This window comes from Nicotiana tabacum, chromosome 16 (assembly GCF_000715075.1).
Source record: "Nicotiana tabacum cultivar K326 chromosome 16, ASM71507v2, whole genome shotgun sequence".
NCBI lineage: Eukaryota > Viridiplantae > Streptophyta > Magnoliopsida > Solanales > Solanaceae > Nicotiana > Nicotiana tabacum.
Window position 1 is genome coordinate 59853061 of NC_134095.1, and position 8400 is coordinate 59861460.

Consider the following 8400-nt stretch of genomic DNA (forward strand, 5'->3'; position numbering starts at 1 on the left):
ATATTCTTCTTAATCAATTTTGATAACTTTCAATCAAATATATAATTCCACTCTTATATATATAATATCTTTTTTAACTAATTAACCTAAGTTTGGCCAGTTAACCATTTTTAATGGATCATATAGAGTGCTTAATACCTTCTCTATAAGATTAATTAGAATCCTTACCCATAGTCTTAAAGGTTATGTAGGACATAAAACAGAGTTAACTTTAAGCATTATTTAGCTAAAATTGGTATCCTAGTTCACCGTTAAAATAATTAGGCGGCGACTCTCTTTAACTAATTAAACCCACAGAATTACCAATATGTTATACTCTAGTTTGACCCGTGTTAAAATGGGGTATAACAGGTAGTATATGACTTGCTCCTTTTTCCCTGTCTCGTCATGCTGTCCCACAATACATCCGAAGGCTCCATCCAACACAAATAGATAGAGTAACAAAGGTCGTCCTGGTTCTGGCAGGACCAAAACCGGTGGTGTGGACAGGTACTCCCTGATTTTGTTGAAAGCTTTCTGACAATCTTCTATCCAGCTTGTTTCAGCATCTTTCCTCAACATCTTGAATATGAGTTCATATATAACTGTGGATTGTGCTATGAAGCGACTGATATAGTTGAGACGTCCTAGGAAGCTCATCACGTCCTTTTTGCTCCTAGGCGGCGGTAACTCCTGAATAGACTTAACTTTAGACGGATCCAACTCGATCCCTCGACGACTGACAATGAATCCCAGTAACTTTCCTGCGGGAACCCTGAATGCACACTTCGCAAGGTTCAATTTTAAGTTGTACCTCCTTAACCTGTCAAAGAACTTTCTCAAGTTTGTTATGTGATCTACGACCCTCTTAGATTTGATAATGACATCGTCCACATACACCTCTATTTCTTTGTGTATCATATCATGGAAGATGGTTGTCATGGCCCTAATGTAAGTAGCCCCAACATTCTTTAGACAAAATGGCATTATCTTGTAGTAGTACACCCTCCATGGTGTAATAAAAGTTGCTTTGTCTGTATCTTCTTCATCCATCCAGATCTGATGATAACCCGCGAAGAAATATACAAAGGATTGGATTTTATGCTTGGCGCAATTGTCGATCAGGATGTGTATATTTGGCAGTGGAAAGTCGTCCTTGGGACTTGCTCTGTTTAAGTCTCGATAGTCAACACATACTCTGACTTTCTCATCTTTCTTCAGAACTGGCACAATGTTGGCTAACCAAGTTGGGTACTTAACTACCCTGAGGACTTTGGCTTTGATCTGCTTAGTAACTTCCTCCTTGATTTTCAGGCTCATATCTAGTTTGAATTTTCTGAGTTTCTGCTTCACTGGCGGACACATAGGATTAGTAGGCAACTTTTGAGCCACTATGGACGTGTTCAACCCGGTCATGTCATAATATGACCATTTAAAAATGTCCTCATAATCCTTTAAGAAAAGAATGTACTCCTCTTTCTCTGTCGGCAATAAGTGAATGTTGATGCGAGTCTCCTTGACGGTCTCAGCGTCCCCCAAATTTACTGCTTCAGTTTCGTCTAGGTTGGACTGAGGCTTATTCTCAAAGTTTTCAATCTCCCTGACAATTTCCTCAGGTATCTCACCTTCTTCATCTGAATTACTATCCTCATGTTGTATTGCCTTATTACATGTCACAGTCACCGGTTCATCAGGAAAAGTAATAATAACGTTGTAGAAAGAAAAATATGGAAGATAATAATAAATAATAAAGAGCAATGCATTTGATTAAGACTTAAAACATCCAAACAAGTACGCCTTGATGAATCGAGCATTTACTAAAAATCTTAGATGCCTAGAATGGCTATAGAAATAAGATCTGCCAAGCAACCTAGGGACTCGACGGGCCTGGGATGGTGTGGCGGTCCAGTTCCTGAGAACAGCTCCCTTCTCCACAGTCTGAATAGTGAGGCCTTCTTCCTTCTCCTCCTCAATTATTGCACTGCAGTTCATGTCCCCGTCCTCCAAGAATAGATTGCTCAGCCTAGCTAATGCTTCTTCTTTTGCAGTTCCCCATATTGTGTCAGCTTGGTGAAAAGTTTGACCCAGATGTGGTACTAGTTGCTCGAAAGGGTAATAAGTTCCACACCATGGAGGTGACCAATCATCATACTCCTGCCATGTATATTGGTATCCAAGCCCGAAAGTAGTACCATGACGTTTCAGCTGTATTGGTTTAGTAATACCCTGGAGATTCTTCCCAAGCCCCTTGCCGAGTTCATACCCAGACCATGCTAGTATGTTTTCTATTTTGCTACTCCACCATTTATCTTTCTCAATGGCATTGACACGCTCGATGTGATGATAGGTTTCCCCTCCTAGCCTTCTTCTGTTCTCGATAACCGGGATGGTTTGACTGGTGTAAATGGGTTTACTCTCATCTCCGTGAATGATCACCTCCTGATGGTTCCATTCGAATTTCACAGCTAGATGTAGTGTGGAAGCCACAGCCCCATCGGCATGTATCCACAGTCGACCTAACAAAAGATTGTGTGAGGCTGATATGTCGAGCACCTGTAATTCGACGTCGAACCAAGTTGGCCCCATCTGCAGACAAAGATTGATTTTCCCAATCGTGTCCCTTTGAGACCCATTGAAGGCTTTCACGTTCATGCTTCCTGCTCGTATTTCATGGAAACCTTTGCCCAATCTTTTCAAAGTATCTAACGGACAAATGTTGAGGCTTGAACCCCCATCAATCAAGACCCTGGCGATGAATTTGTCTTCCAATTGATCTGTGATATGTAATGCTCGGTTATGATTCAACCCTTCAGGCGGCAGCTCATCCTCGTGGAAGATTATTTTGTGACTTTCCAGCACCTGCCCTACCATATTGGCCATCTCTCCACAGGTGATATTGTTGGGCATGTAAGCTTCACTCAACACCTTCATCAAAGCATTCTTGTGTGTCTCTAAATTTTGTAACAATGACAGTATAGATATCTGAGCCGGGGTTTTGTTCAAATGATCAATGACGGAATATTCCCTCGCTTGCACTTTCCTCCAAAGGTCATCTGCTCTCATTTCAATGACAGGCTGCTTGGTAGTGGCATCCTTACTTGGTCCTCCCAAATGTTCAGGTGTATAGATTCTTCCAGTCCTAGTCATTTCTTGTGCGGCATCGGATTCCTCCATCTTTGCTTTTCCTTTTCAACTAGCTTCGACAATATAATCCCAAAGTATTGCTTTTGAGTCGAAAGGAGGTGTGATTGATACTGTCACTATGAAAGGTGTGGCCACTTCTACTTCAAATGGAATAGGGATGGCCGCAGGTGGAGCTACCTCTACCTCAAATGGAACTGATGCAGCTATCTCAACCTCGATTGGTGACTGAGTCTGTACTATAATAGGAGTAAGTGTGACTGCAGGTTTAAAGTCATCGCCTTCTCGAATAAGCCCAATTGACCCCTCAGGATCCCATTCTTCATCCTTCTCTATCACATTTATCCCGCACCCCTATGATCTGGGAGAGGGTTGTTGCGGACATTGGGTGTAGCTTCTTTTGCCTGTATGACCTTGTTGTCAATCAGTGTCTGGATTTTGTCTTTCAATGTTCGGCACTCGTCAATGGTGTGCTCCTTCATACTAGAATGGTATGAATATGTTTTTTTTGGGTTGACCCATTGGGACGGGTTTTCTACTACTACAGCGGGAATGAGAGTGACGTAATCAGCGGCTTTCAACATTTCATACAGTTGGTCGATGGGTTCAGCAATAGCGGCGTATTATCTGGGTGGTTTGCGATCAAAATTGGGTTGTGGCCATGGATATTTTGGCGAGTTGGAGGTGACTGGAAGTGAGATGGTTGGGAATTATAGGTATAATAAGTAGTGGCTGGTTGGGAGTATCTGGGAGATGAGGGTTGGTATGTGGGTGGTGGTGCTTGGTATGTGGGTGGAGGTGTTTGATATGTGGGTGGAGGTGTTTGATATGTAAGTGGAGATTTCGGGCCTTGAGCCATCATTACTGCCCCAACTTCTCTCTTCTTTGATATGCCGCCTGATTGTAATACATTGTTTGTGGCCTGTAATGCCTCAAAGTTTGTTACCATCCCGCTCTTGATGCCTTCTTCGATTCTTTCCCCGAGTTTGATGATATCAGAGAATTTATGATTTTCAACAACTATTAACCTTTCATAGTATTGCGGATCCTGTGTTTTGATGAAAAACTTATTCATTTGTTCATCGTTAAAAGATGGCATGACTTTGCCTGTTTCCGAACTCTAACGAGTAGCATACTCGCGGAAAGTCTCGGTGGGCTTCTTCTTAAGGTTCTAAATGTAGAAAACATCTGGTGCATTTTCTGTGTTGAACCTGAATCGGTCCATGAAATCAGATGCCATACTCACCCAATTGGACCATTTCTTAGGATCCTGGCTGACGTACTAGGACAAAGCGTCTCCCATAAGACTCCTCATAAAAAGCTTCATCCGGATCTTTTCGTCCTTTCAAACCCCGACATGTTTGTCACAATAGGTCCTTAGATGAACCCTGGGATCACCTATACCATCAAACATCTCGAACTTGGAAAGTTTGTACCCTGCTGACAGTTCTACATCTGGTTGTATGCATAGGTCTTCATAATTCAAACCTTTTATCCCTTTGCCTCCTTCGACACCCTAAACTCGACTTGTCAACCTCTTGTGTTCCTCAGCCATGTTCTTGATGAGCAAGTCTTTCTCAACGAATTCTGGTGTATAGGAAGTTGGTTGGATAGAGTGAGGTATGGTTTCCTTGTATATAGGGTTATTTTGGTGAGTGCTGGGTGCCTGGGTGTAGTGGTGGTCATTGATTGAGTTTTGAGGATCAGGAATGGGTTGTGGTGTGTTCTGGGGAGTATGATAAGTGGTGGTTGGTGGGTACTGGATTGATTGATGGTAGTGTTGTGGCGGAGTTGGTATCGGTAAGGGATTGAGATTTTAAGGTGGAGTTGCATATTGATGCGGTGCAAGAGGGTTTTGTGGATGTTGGTTTGGTATGTTTTGGGGAGGTGCTGAGTTATTTGTGTTTTGTTGGTTGATGTTAGGGACATTCAGGGTATGGGATAGGTTTGCCAAGTTGCGGAGCTGCTCAATCTCTCCCTGTAACTCTAGTATCTTTTGTTCCAACCTCAAAACTAAATCATTTGGCGCCGAAGTACTCTGACAGTCTGAAGTTTCTTCATTTTATACGTTCTCTTTTCGAATACCACTTAAGTCGTCCATTTTAGCTTTCCTTTCACTCTTTGTATTACTTGGAGGAGGAGGAGATGGAGGGCCTCTAGATCTGGTGTGATACGTTGATGATGTCAGTATCTGTGAACCAACCTTAGGGGATGGAAATAAAGAATAAAGAAAAAGAAAAGGTAAACAAGTCAGTAAGGATTCTGAAATGTTTGTAGTATTTAAACACATATTGCGGGAATGTAAATTTTCATCTTAATTTGGGAACCTCGTTGTGCCCGACGTAAGCCTATCAACAAATAAATTTGGAGAAATTTAGTGTCAATAATAGCCTCATTTCATTAATGTAAAAGTAGACAACCCAAAATGAAACTAAATAAGATAATGTTGCTAATGGCACTTGGCCTTATTACATTTAAAAGGAAAGCAAGCAAATCTAATCTACTTAGTCCCAGAAGGACCCTCTCCAGACCGAATGATGTTGTCCATCAACTCTCCCAACTCGCACAAGTTCAGTAGTAGAAATGCCCTTGCTGGATGCCCTCCTTCATTTCCTTCAGCGTTTTGACAGTTGGTGACCCTCTTTCTTATCTTCCCCTCCGATTCCATCAAACTACACTCCAGATATTCCGGCCTTTTGCTGGATTTGACAGCTCTTTCTTTCCACTCGTTGATTATTTCCATGTCGGCCTTATGATGCACCATATGCTCAGCTTCAGACTCTCAAACTCTTTTGCGCAGCTTGTTGTACATCACCTCTGCCTCGGCAAACTCATCTATGACCATATTTCCTGGACCAACCCTTGGCTCAAAGACTCTTGATAGATTATCGTCCAACCATGAGAGGTAAAAGTATGAATGGCCCATATGGTATCAGTCTGGCTCGATGGTATCCGTCTCCACAATAATATTCAAAGCTCGCATATGTTGTGCTTCATTCTTGTATGGGATGGTGTCACCCTGGAAATCGGCTCTGAAGTGAATCATCTTAGCAACCCGTGGTATGACTTATCTCCTGCCTGCCTGTCTCATAACCCTAAGGGGAGCGTAAGGGTATATCCCTCTTAACTCGATTAACACCAAATGTGGGACATCTCTGGACCTTATGATGAAATCATCGGTGGGGAACCACTCAAACATCCACTGAACCTGGTCCTCAGTCAATTTGTTGAAAAATTGCACCCATCCTACAACATCCTTAGGTTGATCAAACATGTTTGGAATGTAAGTCATATATTTAGGGTGATGGAAGGCTATGTGGTCATTCCATGGCCTTCGTGGAAACTCTTGGCGGTATTGGCCCCTTTGGAGATGTTCTAACAGCCAGACTTTAACAGCAAATTGCAACCCTCAAAGAATCTGGGCCCCTTCTGACAGCGTTCCAAGGCCCGGTACATATCCATAATGATCATAGGGACAATAGTATATGTCTTCCCCTCGATCCCATCCATCAAAGTTTTGGCCACCTTGGCCAGCCTAGTATGGATTCTATCCCTTTAGATTGGGAATACCAGCATGCCCAAGAAGCACACAATGAACATGAAGACCCTACAATGAACCCAGCCCAAAGAAGTGATTGAGAACTCATCATAAAAGATATGGTAAGAGCTACTGTGACCGTACCTTTCATAAAGGAAATCAAAAGGTATGTAGGAGTTTTTTAGGCACTCCAAATCATCATTTTTCTTCAGCCTCATCATCTTAAGGAACCCTCTGGTGGTGCGATTTTCAGGTGCTAGCAGACCAGGGCTATCCCAAGGCAACCTAGCAAATCCCCCTATTTCTTCTAGAAGGGGAGTCATTTCTATGTCTCCAAAATGGAACACAGCCCTTTCCATTTTCCTTATCAAAAGTGGAGGAATACTACCGACCATACTGATTCTGGGGACTTCGTGCCTCATTTTCTGCAAAACAAGAGAGAGTTAGGCCCTTTCCCTCTCTAGGTTCGTCTATTTATACAATAATGATTAGCATATTGGCACTTATTTCTCCAAATTAATGCACACAATCGTGGTTATGTCCGTTGGATTGTGGAAAACCCGATGGACTTTTGGACGAGGCTTGTCTTAAAGGGTTATCATGTGGACAACATATTAACTCGGCTAGGTTTGACCAGGATGCATGTACAATTAATTAGAGTAAGGCTGCTATAGAGGTCTAGACTGGGACCCTCAAGCGGACAATATGAGGGGAAAAGGCACGGAACCGTCGAATGCACTGCTGATTGACTAGTTTTACCGCAAATATGTCTTTCCGAATTTAAAGGATGATATATAGGAAGAGTGCAAACACTCATCAAGCGTTGCTATAGGATTGATTACGCACGAGTGGAATATGATGTTGAGCATGTTTTATGCAACAATAAATAGCATGGTATCAAGTATTTGCACGTAAGAAATGATAAATGCAGTATGTAAATAATTGAAAAACAGTTACGGAAAAAAGAAAATAAAGAGACAAGTCAGTTTCAGAAAAATAAAGAAATCATAAATGCTTGAAAATAAGCAGTTAAATTCAAATAAGGAGAAAGGGTACATGAGATAGAGCATGCTTGGACTAATTCATAAAAATAAGTTCGTTATGGTAAGAGCCTAAAATATCCCCAACAGAGTCGTCATGCTGTCGCGCCCCCTTTTTCCTTGCGGATACCGGGTTTCGACATTTATGAGGGAACACTCGTTTCCTTTTGGGAGTTGTGTATTTGAAGAGTTGCCACCTAACGGATTATGGTGCGTTAGGGCACCTAGATTAATTAACACATGTTACTAGTTTGTATTACTAGAGATTAGGGTAAGGGCTCGAAATAACCTTAAGGGGAAGGTGTTAGGCACCCATCACGGTCCATAACGGTGGGTCCCGACCGAACTTAAACTATGTGAATTAGTCATTTTAACTAGTAAATAATTTTAACACATATTTGCAAATAAAGGCATGTTTTCACATTCTAAATACATGTATGATTTAGATAATGAAAGTAAGAGAGGTTTGGACAAAATTACACATGTATATGTCAAGAAAGGGAAGTTTAGATGATTTAAACACATATAGGAATTGGAAAAGGGAAGTCCTAAGTTGATTAGCCTACAGGATCAATCTGTGCAATGCCCGGTAATCCTCCTCAACTAGAGGGGCTACACGTGACATTAGCGTGCAGGTCATCATATCCCTTTACTACCCATTACCCTCCCCTTAGTAGTTATATAAGCGAGTTTAATTAATGA